Genomic DNA, 16,717 nt, shown 5'->3' with positions numbered 1-16,717 from the left:
GGTGTGTGCCCGTTTGCCCTTTTCCTATTCCTTCTTCGGCTCCAATATTATCTTGGATCATGAAACAGTTTTGGAAATGAAAACCTGACACTGAAGATAAGGGAATAGAAGATAGAAGTAGTCTGTGACCCTGATGTCAGAGGAATTGCCATGAGCCCACACAGCCTTTCTTTAGACTTCATTTATGGGGAGAGAAGCAGTCCTTTGTCTTCTTTTAGCCAGTTTTATTGGTATTGTTCAGAGCAGATGCTCTTAAGCCAAACAGATGTAAGCAACAACATCAGAAGCAGAAGCAACTCAGAATTCTGGAAGTTCAGTAACTGCCTATTTCAGAGGCTCTCAGTATTCCAGGTATAACTTCCCCTTTGAATGACAAACAATTTTCAGGGCCTCCTTTCTCATCCTGAAATAAATGAAATTTAGTATAGTATGCCTGATCAATACAGTGTCCTAATTCTAATATAAATAAGAGATAAAAAGAAAGCAATGTATAATAATACATATTTTAACATATAAATGGTTGGTCACAGTTATGCCATGGACACAGTGAAATAATCAAATGCCTAGAAAACTATATATAAAACGACTATGGATGGCAGTTTCAAATGTACACACTGTTAAAAACCAAAAGCCAAGCCAATTGCTGTCAAGTCAATGACAACTCATTGCAAATTCATGTGTGCAAAGTAGAATTTTCAAGGCAGCGACCTTTCTGAAGCACCTCTGGGTAGGTTTGAATTGTTGACTTTCCAGTTAATAGTCCAGTGCTTAACCATTGCACCATTTACAGACTGACAGAGCTGATAGTTATTGTTGTTGTTATGTGCGGTGGAGTCGGTTGCGATTCATAGCGACCCTGTACAGGGTTTCCGAGGCTGTGAATCTTTACGGGAGTAGAAAGCCTCATCTTTCTCCCGTGTAACAGTTAGTAATTTCGAACTGATGACCCTGAGGTTAGCAGCCCGATTCGTAACCACAGCTGATAGTAGGGGTGTTGTATTGGTGATGCAAACATTGGAGTGATATCATCATTGCTACCCGAGTCCTGGTGTGGCGCTGTGGGTTAATGCGCCCGACTGCAAAGTCGGTTTTAACCGCAAAGTCTGCAGTTCAAGTTTACTAGCCGTTCCTAGGAAACCCTATACAGGTTCGCTATGGGTTGGAACTGACTCGACGGCACTTAACAACAACAACAACATCATCATCATTTCTGTCGTGACTTTCAGAAACAATGAACAACTCTCAGTAAAGTTTCAATCAAAACGAAACACAACCTTGCCTTGGTTTGCACAATAGATGCATTTCTAGAAAAACAACAAAATCCCACTGAATGTTAAAACCACACAAAATATACTTTGTGTTCACAAATAAAACACAGAATGTTCAAGGCTCAGTTAATTATGAAACCAGTTTTTCACCTGTGCGAACCTCTGCCTGTTGCTGTTGTTAAGTGCTGTCGAGTCGATTCCAGTCATAATGACCCTGTGTAGGGTTTCCGAGGAGCGATGATGAGTTGAACCCACTGACCTCGCGGTTCAATCCATTCTTGGGATCAGTGCTTATCTTAACAGCGTTACACACCAGGACTCTGGGAATTCGGGCTAGGTGCAGGGCAGCACTCCCCAGGCTTTGCCGAGCCTGTATCACATACTGCTCCAATTCCTAAGCGCCCTCTAGTGTATGGCACTATTCTTGCTGAAAACTGGTGGCCCACTGCCACTCAGAAAGGCAAACACTTATGTAGCCTCTGTTGTTTGTTGTTAAGTGCCTTTCCGTTGGTTCTGACTCATAGCTACCCAGTGTGTAGGGTTTCTGAGGAGCAACTGGTAGATTTGAATTGCTGACCTCGAGGTTAGCAGCCCAGTGTTAATCCTACAGCACCACACCAGGACTGTACAGCCTCTGTTGTTAAGTGCAATGGAGTTGGTCCCGACTCATAGCTACCCTGTATAGGGTTTCCGAGGAGCGGCAGGTGGGTTTGAACTGATTTTGTGGTTTGCAGTCCAGTGCTGATGCCACAGAGAGTGAAAATAACAATGACAGTAGTGCCTTGTACTTATTGCTGTTGGATTCTCCCTGCAACCCCAGGCACTGTGAGAATATCATTGTCCCCATTTACTAGATGAAGAAGCAGAAGCCAATGGGAAATTATGAACACGAAAACAGCTGTGCCTTGTGCCCCGCAACCCTCAGTGAAACAATTTAAACTCCAAATCTATAAGACCGTTAATAAGGAATACTGAAGTCTAACTGCTAAGACATTTGCCACCTAGTCAAAGCTGCACGTTTTTCTTCATTAGATACTTGCCAATTAGCTTGGGTTGGGTAATTAATCCTTGGGTAAAGTAAAATTATAATCTAATGATGCTTTTCATGTATCATAAAAGTAGAAAGGAAGTGAAATGCCTTTGTGTCAAATTCCCACTAATACTTCTCAGCTTGAAATGCAGAGTGGATGAGCAAGGACTCTCTTTTGGCACACAGCCCCACAACCAGCCTCCGGCTGACATGCAGCTACAAGAGGACTGTATTAAAACAGTTCCCAAGAACAATGACATGAAAAGAATCAATAAGGAATGAACGAAAACCCATTTTTCTGCAAAAAAAACTGACCAACTTTTTCAAAATTCAACACTGGTTTGACTTGGAATTTACTTTGGGCATGGTGAATTTACATTGTGATTCTTTGCTTCTGTTGTTGTTGTATTGTTATTTTCTACTGCCATCAGGTTGGCCTCTGATTAATGGTGACCCCATAGACAACAGATTGAAATGATGGCCAGTTCTGTGGATCAGATTGTTGTGATCCAAACTGCTTGAAGTAGATTGCCACATCTTTCTTCCTAATATTAGTCTGGAAGCTCCGATAAAACCTGTTCAGTATCATGTTGTTTCTGTTGTTAAGTGCCATCAGGTTGGTTCTGTCTCATAGTGACCCTGTATAGAGTTTCCAAGGAGAGGCTGGTGAGTTTGAACTGTCAACCTTGTGGTCCAAACAGACCTTGTGGTCCAGTGCTTTATCCCACAGTGGCACACCAGGGACTCTGTTTCATAGCAACATGCAATAGCAGACGGATGGTAGCTTCCCATGAAGTGCATTGGTCAGGGATTAAACCAGGCCATCTACATGGAGGGTGAGACTTCTACCACTGAGTTGTCACTGCTCCTGTTATCCCACTGTTGTTGCTATTGTTAAGTGCAGTCGAGTTGGTTCTGACTCATAGGGACCCTGGAGAGCAAGGGTGGGGTAGCCTTTTTTCTACCAAATTTTATAGCATCATTTGTGGGCCATACCACATTATCAACTTAAAAATTAGCTTGCTATATGTTGTCATATAATTAACTCACCCCTAATGTGATATCTAAGAAGCTCTGGTAGCGTAGTGGTTATGAATCGGGCTGCAAACCGCAAGGTCAGCAGTTCAAAACTACCAGCTGTTCCTTGGGAGAAAGATGAAGCTTTCTGTTCCCATAAAGGTTTACAGCCTTGGAAACCCTGTACAGGGTCGCTATGAGTCGGAACCGACTCCACAGCACATAATAACAACAACAACAATGTGCTGTCTAGGAGTCTTGGTGTGGCGCTGTGGGTTAATGCACCAGACTGCAAAGCCATTTGAACTGCAAGGTTGGTGGTTCAAGCTCACCAGTCACTCCTTGGAATCCCTATACAGGGTCCCTATGGGTCGGAACTGACTTGATGGCATTTAACAACAACAACAACAAATGTGATGGCTGGAGTCCTGGTCTGGCACTGTGGGATAATGCACTGGACCACAAGGTGGGTTTGAACTGCAAGGTAGGTCGTTCAAATTCACCAGCTGTTTCTTGGAAACCCAATATAGGGTCTCAATGAGTCGGAACCAACTCAATGGCAATTAACAACAACAACAATGTGATGGCTGGAAATGTGGTTGCCTTGGCAGGGCCAGATATTCCCCACCACTACTGTATAGTTTCTGACGAGTGACTGGTGGGCTTGAACTACCAACCTTATAGCCCAGTGCTTATCCTACAGTGCCACATCAGGACTAAATATTCAACTTACTAACATAGTCTCTCTCAATCTTGTTTTGTTTTGTGTTTTTCATTTTAAAATAAAGGAAAAAAAAAAAAAGTCTTATTTACACAAGTTTCCCTGTGGCACTGTGGGATCAACACTGAACTTTGAACCACAAGGTTGGAGATTCAAACCCACCAGCTGCTCCTTGGAAACCCTGTACAGGGTTGGTATGGGTCGGAATTGACTTGATGGCACTTAACAACAACAACCTCTTCCCAATACTTTTGCTGAGGCTGATGCTGGTAGGAGTTTCTCTAAGAACAAGTCAGGAGATTGCTTTTATCCTCTAATTGGACAAAAGAAGGCCATGGGAAATATTGTACTCATGAACCACCTAATGTAGAGCAGGCTCCTCAGAAACACTGTACAGGGTTGCGATGAGTCAGAACTGACTCTACGGCACTTTAACAACAACAACAACATGGTACTCAACAGGTTTTATGGGAACTCCCAGATTAGGAAGGAAAACATGGTAATCTACTAAAGGTAATTTGGATCAGAAGTATTTATCTAACTCGGTGTTCAAAGCAGACTTGGGTTGGGCAACACAATTTTCTTTTCATGTTGTTGTTGTTAAGTGCAGTCAAGTCGGTTCTGACCCATAGGAGCCCTGCATAGGGTTTCCGAGGCTGTAAATTTTTACAGAAGCAGAAAGCCTTATCTTTCTCCCGCAGAACCGCTGGTAGTTTCGAACTGCTGACTTTGAGATTAGCAGCCCGATTCGTAACTACGCTACCAGAGCTCTAATTTCATAGATGGGCAATATAAAAGAACTTGACTTGCTCAAATTCCTAGAGCAAATACCAGGCTCAGGATTTAAGTCTAGGTCTCTATGAACTAAGAACTCTTGATGATTCTATCACATCCTTCAATAATTGCTTGTTAGAATAATCTGCCTTATTCTCCTGTCTCATCTCAGGGCAGAGTGTTCAAGGCCTCAATGCACATAATTCTCATGTGCAGTGGGCCTTCTGCCTTGGAATCTAGCAGTCTCCATTCCCAAATTTGAAAGTCCAGGGGTACAATTGTAAATGCAAACACTACCTACCAGGATCCTTGGAAAGCAGTTCTCTCTTTCCAGCATCTCTCCCAGACAGAACCTATCACAGTTAGAGTGGCTTTTCACTGTACACAATGTACTTTGAAAGGAAGTTCTAAATTCCAGTGAGCTCTGCCAGGATTTCTCTAAATCTCAGTGAATATTTGCTGAATATGAATAAATGAATAAACAAGAAAACTGATGAATGGATTCCATACTTCTGTAGGCCTAGAATACATGCTCAATGAATAAGGATCGGGGAGGGCCCGGAGAAGGCTACTGCAGGCCTTGGCTCTTCTCTTTCCACCTGCTTCAAAGTGAAACCTTCCGGGAACAAAGAGGAAATTTCACCAATAAACACATTATTACTTTAAATCCTTGATTTCCTGCCTGACATAGCAAAGTATTGAATCTAATACCCCTTCAAACCAGTTTAAAATCCCCTCCCAAAAAAGAAAGTGGGGTAAAAGAAAGAGAAAAAGAGTATTTTATCAAATCTGCAATTAGAATCAAAACCAAATTGTTTTAAAGATGCAATGCCACTATTTTGTAGAAAATTCCCCTATGGGGTAGGTAATCGGAGCAGCCAGCTGCTGTTTTCAACGTCATAATCTCATTTTAGCTAAATTAGACCATTACATCATAAAATTATTAACATGCAGCCCAGATTTAGATCAACACAACAGTACTAAACAGTGTGTGCAAGACAAATATCTAATGGGGATACATTTGTTTGAAGTTTTATTCTTTCATTCTCTCCATGTTTTAATGTTTAAAATTGATCAGGCCCTCAGGCATCTCACAAATTTTCCTTAAAATGTTAATATAACAAATTTTCCACAGAGGGTGCTCCTCTATGGAGTCATTCTGCCTCCTGGCTCTTCAGAGTCTCCTTTCCAGCTCCTCAGCCCAGAGGGAAAGACCCCACTTTGGAACTCCAGACAGCCAGGGCCCCGAGGGCTTCTCAAGGAACTAGGTGTTTTGAGCTAACTCTGTTCCCCAAGGGAATCTTTTCAACTAGGAACATATTTAGGTTGGGAGAGATTTTGGGGTGGATTTTATTTTTTAATTATTTTTCACTGAAATTGAAAATTGGTTTGTATTGGTATTTGTTTCCCTGTTTCAGGAATAGAACTATCAACGTATGTTTGCCTAAACCAATTTTGTTCTAAGGTTTTTTAATTTGATAGAAATAGATTTGTAGCATGTATGCTTCTGTGATTTGCTTTTTCTTCAAGATTAAGTTTCTCCGACTGAGCCATGGTGATGCATGCAGGTCGTTCGTTATCACTGAAGCAAACTTGTCCATTTTCCTGTCCTTTGACATTTCCCTGTTTCCAAGTCTTGGAAGTTGGAGAGTAGGAAGAGGCCCTGCCATACTGGTCTGACGTCTGAGGCTGCCATCTGCATCAGGAACAGAGGTCTAATTAGCTGACTGGAGGCTTGCCTGCCCAGAGCTTAGTTGGCGAAGGGGTTTCTGAACTTTTGTCCAGCAAACTTAGCCTTGCTGCCGAGCTCTTCAATTCTGAGGATCTGGTTGTACTTGGCCAAGCTCTCAGATCAGCATGGTGCACCCGTCTTGATTTGTCCAGTGCAGAGTCCCACAACCAGGTCAGCAGTGAAGGCATCCTCAGTCTCCCCAGAAGGATGAGACACCATGATGCCCCACCCATTGGACTGGGCCAGAATGCACATCAGAAGAGACTCAGTCATGGAGCTGATCTGGTTCACTCTGAGTAGGAGGCAGTTGCATGACTGTCCACTCACGGCCTTGGCAATTCGCTTTGGGGTGGTCACTGTGAGATCGTCCCTTACCACCTGGATCCCCGAAATGGAAGTGAACTTCGTCCAAGTGTCCCAGTCATCCTGGTCAAAGAGGTCCTCGATAGATACCACTGGGTAGTCCTTGATGAAGGACTTGTACAGGTCTGCCAGCTGGTCAGGTGAGATGTACCTGCTGGGGTCATCAGGAGACTTGAAGTCCATATCGTACTTCCCAGACCGGAAGAACTTCAAGGCGGCTACGTCTATGCGGATCACCATCTTGTCAGTGTAACCAGCTTTTTCAATCGCATTCTTATGCAGCTCCGGGGCTTCTTTGTTCTCTAGGATGTTAGAGGCAAACTGGCCTTCATCCCCCTTTCCATACTTCTCCTTGATGAAGTTCTTCAGGTTGTGGTAAATCTCAGCTCCAATGCGCATTGGCTTCCTTGAAGTTTGATGCTCCGAAGTGGAGGATCTCGAATTCCTGCATGGTCAGCTTATTGTGGGCGTGAGAGCCACCGTTGATCACGTTGAAAGCGGGAACTGACAGGATGACTTCAGAAATGCCAGCGAAGTCACAATGTGATGGTACAGGGGTACCCCTTCTCAACAGCTCCTGCCTTGCAGACAGCAAAGGACACACCCAGAATGGCATTGGCCCCAAATTTCGACTTGTTCTGAGTGCCGCCCCTCTCTATTATCAGTTTGTCGATCTTCTCCTGTTCCACAACGTTCAGCTTCTTGCTAATCAGGGCAGGTGCAATAGTTTTATCGATGTGCTCAACAGCCTTTCAGATACCTTGTCATTGTCCCGGAGCTCCAGGGCCTCATAGATACCAGCTGAGGCACCACTGGGCACAGCAGCTCTGAAGAGACCTTTTGCGGTGTAAAGATCAACCTCAACAGTGGGATTTCCACCGGGGTCAAAGATCTCTCTGGCATAATCTTGAGAATGGACATGGTGACTTTCTGGCTGCAGGTTCTTGTCGCTCAGGAAGGAAGTGAAAGGTGCTGCAGACACCGAAGCAAGCATTAGGTGAGCCTGATGTGAACACTTTTGTGCATCCATCATTTCTGGAACCTGTGAACCAGGGCTTCTCTGAGTCTGTCTACCTAGGAAGGCGTTCTGGTGCACACTGGTTACCTGCTTGATAGTTAACCGAAAGGTAAGTGGTTTGAATCCACCAACTACTTTGAGAGAGAAAGATATGGCCACGTACTTTCATAAAAGTTACAGCCTTAGAAACCCAATAGGCAGTTCTTTTTTGTGCTACTGGGTTGCTGAGTCAGAATTAACTTGAGTTTGGGGATATACCTAGATGTGGAAATTAGCAGCCCACTATTTTACCAGGACTCCTGTTGCATCACTGTTGTTGTTAAGTGTTGTCGAGTAGGTTCTAACTCAAAGTGACCCTGTATAGGGTTTCTGAAGAGTGGCTGGTGGGTTTGAACCACCAACCTTGAGGCTCAAAACAACCTTGGTGGTCCGTGGTCCAGTGCTTTATCCTACAGCACCACAGTAGGATTCTGTTGCATCACTGTTGTTGTTAAGTACCACAATTGTTGCTAAGGGTCGGTTTTGCCTCATAGCAACCCTGTATTGGGTTTCCAAGGTGGGTTTGAGCAGCTGACCTTGTGGGTTGCAGTCCGGTGCTAATCTTATAGTGCCACACCAGAAATCCATTACTGTTGTTGTTGTTATGTGCCATTGAGTCAATTCTGACTCATAGCAACCCTGTATATAGGGTTTCTGAGGAGCAGCTGGTGGGCTTGAACTGCCAACCTTGTGGTTCACAGTCCAGTGCTGATCCTACAGCACCACAGGACTGTTTTTGTTAAGTGCTGTCAAGTCAGTTCTGACCCATAGTGACCCTGTATAGGGTTTCTGAGGAGCAGCTGGGGAGCTTGAACTACCAACCTTGCAGTTCAAATGGGTTTGCAGTCTTGCGCATTAACTCACAGTGCCACACCAGGACTCCACTAGGGCTCATTGAATGTCTATGAGGTTGAGCTTCATAGGATCTGTAACAAGCCCTAGCCAACCGTAACCAGTGGAAATGCTTATTGTCATTAAGTGCTGTCAAGTTGGTTCCGACTCAGAAAGACCCTGTATAGCATTTCCAAGAAGTTTAAAAGCTTATGCCTCATTAATTTTCAGCCTTTATTCTTTTCTAACATGGACAAAATTAAAATTTTTCTGTAACTGTGTTATTTGCTTTTCACCAGTTTTAACATTTAGAATTTTTATTTTTAAAAAAGTTTTATTGTGAATTATGTGATAGTTTATACATGGGCAAACATTAGTTTTACATTCATCCTATTGTATTAGAAGTTTTAGTATCATTCAGTTCAAAGTATTGCTTCCATTTATTATCTGTCCCAGGGGTTACTTAGAATTGTTTTAACTTCCATACGGATGAGAATTTTCACTTATCTTCACGTCATTGTCTTACAGTTTAATTGAATTTTGGTTAGAGAACATACTCTGAGTTCAACCCGTTGTAGTTAAGACCTACATGGGCCAGTTTTTATAAATATTGTGTGTAACGTACTCTGCAGATGTTTGATGTCTTTTCATTGAGTCAAGGTGATTATATTGTTGAAATCTATTGCTGCTTTTATTTGCTTATTGTATTAATTTCAAGAGATGTTTGTTAAAAATCTCACACTATTATTGTGGATTTGTTTCTTCTTGTGGTTCTTAAGATAATTTTCTTAGGATGTCGATTTTTTAAATCATTGTTATCTACAGTTAAGACCACCATATACATATATTTTTTAAATGTTTTATTGTGAATTATATGATATTTTACATGAGAGAACTTTACTTTTACATTCATTCCATCGTATATCATCTCATTGCCATGGTTCCAGTCCCCTCCATGCATCATCCACCAACCAAAGGATATATCCTAGATACCGCCCCCTACACTTCCCCCCCAGTTTTTGGCCCACAGTCCCTTTTCCTCCCTTTTCCTCTCTGGATCCAAAGTCCCCAGCCGCTTCATCACTCCACGTTGTCTTCGCTGTCTCCATCTCAGGCATCACTGTTTCTCTGGATAGGGTCCGTTGATGGTCCCAGAGACCTCCGCTCCTAGACTGGAGAATTAATCACTCCCTTCCTTGTTACAAAACATCTACCTTTGCATTTCCAACCCTTATAATCCGTCCTGATAAACATTATTCAGTATAGTATCACGAGTTACCCATCTGTATTTCCTTTCATCAGCTCCGCCCAGACAGATTGAATAGTACCCACTGGAGATTCTGCCTTCCTCCATGCTCCCAAGTACTAGGTTCCCTCTTGAAAGCTTGTAAGCCAGTCACTTCTTGCCTTTGTAGTCCCCCTCTCCCCATTTGAGTATCCAATGACCAAGTTGCCCATCTCCGCATATACATATTTTAAATGATGAGACAACCTTCTTCAATCTTACTGATAAATGCTTTTTTGCCATAAGGTGTGTTCTGTAAATTACATAGCCATGTTTTCTTTTGAAGGAGCCTTGATGGCATTGTGAGATAGGCCTTGGACTGCTGCAAGATCAGTGGTTCAAACCCACCAGCTGCTCTGTGGGAGAAAGATGAGGCTGTCTGCTTTAGTAAACATTTAGTATCAGAAGCCCTAGTTAAAGTCGCTATGAGTCAGAATCAGCTGGATGGCAATTAATTTGGGTTTCTGGTTGGTTTTCTTTTGCAAAGAAAAAATTTTCCGCCTTTGTACTTGCATGTCAATATTCCTTTTCATTCTTTTACTTTCAACCTTAGCTTATGTTTTAGCTGTTATCTCCCACAAATTGCCAGTGTTAGTTATTATTTTAAAATTTAATCTGACAGTCTTTTAACTGCAGTATTTATTTGGTCTATTTCCACTGACTGACATACTTAGACCCCAAACTATCATTTCATGCTGTTTGCCTCTCCTTCTGGCCCTTTAAAAAAATTATTTTTTTCTCCTTCTATTAGTATATAAGTTAGAGGTTATCTCTGTTCATTTAGTTGTTATCCTAGAATATTACAACATACATAGTGTTAAGTGCTGTTGAGTTGGTTCTGACTCATAGCGACCCTATATAGGTTTTCAGAAGAGTGGCTCATGAGCTTGAATCTCTGACCTTGCAGTCTAGTGCATTAACCCACAGCACTAGACTTACCAATTTAATTAATTAAAATCTTCATCTTCCTATGTTAGTAAGATTCAGGTAACACTTCGAATTAAACCAAATTATTTGAGATATGTCTAGTCCACTTTCAACTAATACATTGAGTTTTTAATTTCAGCTGCTACTCACTTTTACCATTAATTTTAGAGCATAAGTTTCTTGTTGTATGCTCATTTTTGAATTATGGCTATTCTGTATATCTGACTGTTGATTCCTTGTTGTTAGGTGCCATTAAGTCAATTCCAAGTTATAGAGATCCCGTGTACGGTTTCTGAGGAGCAGCTGGTGGGTTTGAACTGCTGATCTTGTAGTCCAATGCATTTTCCTTGAGATGTAACAGAAACCTATTTCCACGGTTCTGCAATGAGAGTGGCTGACTTATGTGTTTGGTAATTTTCATCACACCTGTGTGGAGTTCTGCAGGCCTGAATTGGAGAAGTTTGCAAGTTAGTTCTGCATATACCAGACACAGTTGCTCCTGGCACTGTGGGATACAGCTCTGGATCACAAGGTTGTTTGAACCACAAGGTCAGCAGCTCAAACTCACCAGCTAGCTGCTCCTTGGAAATCTGTCGGGGACCCGCCTCGACATTGGGGTTCAGTTCACGAGGGGAGGATACCGGACGGCGACTCATATATATCCAGAATACACAAAAGGAGACAAAGGAGACAAAGAGAGAGACAAAGAGAAACTCCGAAACCAGAGTGAATGCTGGACTGGCATCAGGCAGATCCTGCATTGCAAACATCTCAGCCACAAAGGCCGTAATATCCTGCATAGTGAACATGTTAGCTAAACAGGCAGTATGGTTGCAAGGCTGGACTGTGCACTCTGCATGCTGAAGCGCATGCCTTGCCAGTCGTAATGCACTGCTATCTTTACTCTATGCCTGCCAACCAGCAATGCCAACCAGCAATCCACACCTGGGGAGGCCCGGGCCTCTGCTTTATTCAGGGGAGGAGCTTCACACTAAGCTGAGAGGGACTTAGGCAAGGTACAGCTAACATCAGTACTTTTCCAGACATTCAGGTAACTTTACATAGTACATCACTGGTTCGAATCCCAGGCCAGCAACTTGGATTCTCAGGCCCAATTAACATATCTATAGTCCCTGAGCATAGTTGGGGGAAGGTGAGAGATAAAGACAAAAGCTTGGGCAGAGTCCTGCTGCTTTGGCTTCCTGAGCCAGGTCTGCAGGAGGACTCCAGACGCCCAGGTGAATGGGCTGCACCTGGAAAAGGATTAGGGAGGATGGGTTCTTTGTCTATGGAACAAAGAGCTGTGAAGTAGCTAAGACATTTTTAGTTAATCCTTTGGAGAAATGCTTAACCTTGCAACCTTCAGTCTCGGCTTTAGGAAAATACCCCATTTATCTGTGGATTGCCAAAGGCTCCAGTGTATTAATTTAATATATATACCTGAATATTAATATGAAAGCAATTTGCCATTAACTGCCAGTGGCCTCATTTGTTACACTCGGCCCTAGCGGGCCTCGAACCTCTGATTAGTCTTACACGGTCTGCAACAGAAATCCTATACAAGATCGCTATGGGTAGGAACCAAACTCAACGACATTTAACAACAAAATCTAAACCTCAGCACCACTCCCTATCTGACTGCACCACATTCGTTTCTAATTGCTTGGCTTTGAGTATGAAGTGGGGAGGAAGGAAAAAAATCCCTGAGGAGTCAGCCTACATATTAGGAGCACTGCCTCAACAAGTATGCTGTATCTAAGATTTAGTTGTGGTGAAGTAGACAAGTCGTTCAGAGCTCCTACTTATTATACATGAGAAATTCTAATTTTTAAAATCTATTTTATATCTTGAAGCATGTAAAGTGTGCTTACGTTTAAGAATTCCGACACATAGCGACCCTGTATAGGGTTTCCAAAGAGCAGCTGGTGAGCTTGAACTGCCAACCTTGTAGTTCAAATGGCTTTGCAGTCTGGCGCATCAACCCACAGCACCACACTAGTATCTGAAGTCTCTATGTAAAGTTTTATTCTGTAGCTTTTACTCAAGGGTTTGTTATTTGAATTCGATTAAAAAAAAAACAAACACGTTTATAAAGTACATAAATGTTAAGTGAACACCAAATGAATTCCCTTGTATGTACACGTGTAACCACTACCCAGATGAACACACGGAACATTTATATCACTCCAGAAAGTTCTACAGTGCCTACTACTCAAATCTCCCTCAGTCTTTCTTAGATACCTAGTGCAGCTGTCACAGAAATACTACAAATGAATGGCTTTAACAAACAGAAATGTACTTTCTCTCAGTTTAGGTGGCTAGAAGTCCATAGTCAAAGTGCCAGTTCTAGGGAAGGCTTTCTTCTTTGTCAGCTTTGGAGAAAGGGCTTTGTCTCTTTTCAGCATGCCCAGTATTTCTTGGAGATCTACGTATGTCTTTCCCTGGATCTAAAAGTTTCACATAGGTCCAAAGTATGCATTCAACTTCAGGCTCTTCTTTCTTGGTGGTAGCGGGTCATCCATCTCTGGTCACTTCTCTCCTTTTATATCTCAAGAGACTAACTCAAGATACAACCTAATTCTATAGATTGTATTGTTGTAAATCCTCATTAAAATAATAGAAGTGAGGATTTACAACACAACAGATAATAATGATACCAGATCCTCAGCGCTGATCACATCAGATCACATCATGGGGGTGATTGCATTATACTATCTCTCATCATAGGGGTGATCTCTACATCTGAAATATGAAATAGAACACAAATAATCAATTCCCTAGACATTAGTAAGCTGAAAAGCACAGGTATTAGCCATTTTGAATCTGACAATAATACGGTTTACTATGTTGGGAACACAAATTCAAGAGGAACGGCATTACATTCATCATCAAAAAGAACATTTTAAGATCTTGAAGTACAATACTGTCTGTGATAGGATAATATTCACATGTCTACAAGGAAGACTAGTTAATGCCACAGTTATTCAAATTTATGTACCAACTAAAGCCAGTGATGATGAAACTGAAGAATTCCACCAAGGTCTCAAGTCTGAAATTGATCAAATATGCAATCAAGATATTTGATTGCATATCAAAACATCATGATTACATGTTTGATCAATTTGAAATGTGAAGATTGGAAACAAAGAGGAAGGATCAGTGCTTGGTATATACGGCATTCGTTGATAGAAATTATGCTGCAGGTTGCATGACAATTTTGCAAGACCAATACCTATTAATTGCAAGTATTTTTATAAACAACATAAAGGGCGATTCATTATACACATGGACCTCACCAGATGGACTACACAGAAACCAAACTGACTATATTTGTGGGAAATGATGTTGGGAAAGCTCAGTATCATCAGTCAAAAAAAAGGTAGATCATTGCTCATATGCGAGTTCAGGCTGAAGCTAAAGAAAATTAAAACAAGTCCACAAGAGCCAAAATATAACCTTGGTGAACATTTCTCACTTGAATTTAGAGACCATCTCAAGGACAAATTTGACACATTAGGCACTAATTACCAAAGATCAGAAGAATTGTGGGTTGACATCAAAAACATCATACAGAAACAAAGTATATTGTCATTAAAAAGACAGGAGAGACAAAAATGGATGTCAGAAGAGACTTTGAAGCTTCTTCGCTGTGTACAGATGCAAGTGAATGGAAGGAACAGAAGAGCTGAAATGAAAATTTCATAGGACAGCTCGAGAAAACAAATGATAATGAAATGTACAAAGACCTGGAGTTAGAAAACCAAAAGGGAAGCACACTCAGCATTTCTCAAGTTGAAAGAAATGAAGAAAAACCTTGTCTTGACTTATAATAATGGACCCCAAGGGCAAAATATCAAAAGCCTTTCCTAGATAGAAGATACACCCAGAGCCATTACACCAAAAATTAATTTCCAAATGTTCAACCATTTCAAGAGGTAGCATATGATCAAGAACCAGAGGTGATGAACGAAGAAGTCCAAGATGCACTGATTGCATTGGCAAAAAGCAAGGTTCCAAGATGTTGATGGAATACAAATTAAAATCTTTCAACAAACTGATGCGGCACTAGAGGCACTCACTTATTTATATCAATAAATTTGGAAGACAGTTACCTGGCCAACTGATTGGAAAAGATCCATATTTGTGCCCATTCCAGAGAGGTGGCTCAACAGAATGCAGAAATCATTGAACTATAATGAATGTATCATTAGTATCATGAGCAAAAAAAAAAAAAATTTGTTGAAGGTAACTTAAAAATGTCTGCAACAATATATTAACAGGGAACTGCCAAACTCAACCTAGATTCAGAAAAGGACATGACACTAGGGATATCAATGATGACATCGGATGAATCTTGGCTGAAGAGAATACCAGAAACGATGTTTGGTGGTGGCAGTGATGTGCCAGGAAGTCGGTTCCGGCTGATAGCGACCTTGTGTAGTGTTTGCAAGACTTGATTGTACTCACGTACACAGATTAAGAGGCAAAGAACAAGGCACTGGAATAGATGGAATACAAATAGAAATCTTTCAGTAAACTGATGCAGCACTGGAGGTACTCAACTCATCTATGCCAAGAAATTTGGAGGACAACTACCTGGCCAACTGACTGGAAGATATCTCTATTTGTGCCCATTCCAAAAAGAGAGGATCCAATTGGTGCAGAAATCATCTGACAATGTTACTGATATCCTACGAGTGAAGTTTTACTAAACATCATAATGCAAAAATGGCTGCAACCATACATTGACAGAGGTCTTGCAGAGAGGTTCATGACAGATTCAGAAGAGGAAGTGGAATCTGCTGACATCAGATGGATCTTGGCTGAAAGCAGAGAATACCCAAAAGATGTTTACCTGTGTTTTATTGACTATGCAAAGACTTTTGATGGTGTGGATCATAACAAGCTATGGACAACATTGCTACATATGAGTATTCCAGAACACGTAATAGTCTATGACCAGGCAGTGTTCGTTCTGTTATGCATAAGGTCGCTATGAGTCAGCACCAATCCAATGGCACCTGACAACAACCATAACAATTTTGCTCATAAGGAACCTGTACATAGACCAAGAGGCAGTCGTTCTAACAGAAAATGGGAACTGAATGGTTTAAAATTAGGAAAGGTGCCAACCAGGGTTGTATTCTGTTACCATACTTATTCAATCTGTATGCTGAGCACATAATCTAAGGTGGATTATATGAAGAAAAACTTGGCATCAGGATTGAAGGAAGACTCATTAGCAGCCTGCGAAATGCAGCTAATGCGCAACCTCGCCTGCTGAAAGCAAAGAGGATTTAAAATACTTACTGATGAAGATCAAAGACTACAGACTTTGGTATGGGTTCCATCTCAATGTAAAGAAAATAAAAACCCTCAACATTGGACCAATAAACAACATCCATATAAATGGAGAAAAGATTGAAGTTGTGAGACTTAATTTTGCTTGGCCCAACCATCAACACTCAAGGCAGCAGCAGTCAAGAAATCACTTATTGCATTGGGCAAATCTGCTACATAATACCTCTTTAGAGTGCTGAAGAACAAAGACGTCAGTTTGTAGATTAAGGTACATCTGACCTAAGCCATGGTTATTTTCAATAGCCTCATATTATGTACAAAAGTTCGACAGTGAATAAGGAAGCCGGTATAAGAATTGGTGCATTTGAGTTACGGTGTTGGGAGGTTACTGAAAGTACATTGACTGCCAAA

The 16,717-nt window shown here is 41.6% G+C and overlaps 1 pseudogene; it reads right to left on the bottom strand.

Annotated features, from left to right (window-relative positions):
* Positions 1-6,560: 6,560 nt before the first annotated feature.
* Positions 6,561-7,826, bottom strand: LOC102836743 (annotated as a pseudogene).
* Positions 7,827-16,717: the final 8,891 nt, after the last annotated feature.

The sequence above is a fragment of the Chrysochloris asiatica genome, unplaced genomic scaffold (assembly GCF_000296735.1).
Source record: "Chrysochloris asiatica unplaced genomic scaffold, ChrAsi1.0 scaffold00136, whole genome shotgun sequence".
In the NCBI taxonomy this organism is placed as follows: Eukaryota; Metazoa; Chordata; class Mammalia; order Afrosoricida; family Chrysochloridae; genus Chrysochloris; species Chrysochloris asiatica.
The sequence above is the reverse complement of the archived record's forward strand: the minus strand, read 5'-3'. Positions and strand labels throughout refer to the sequence as shown.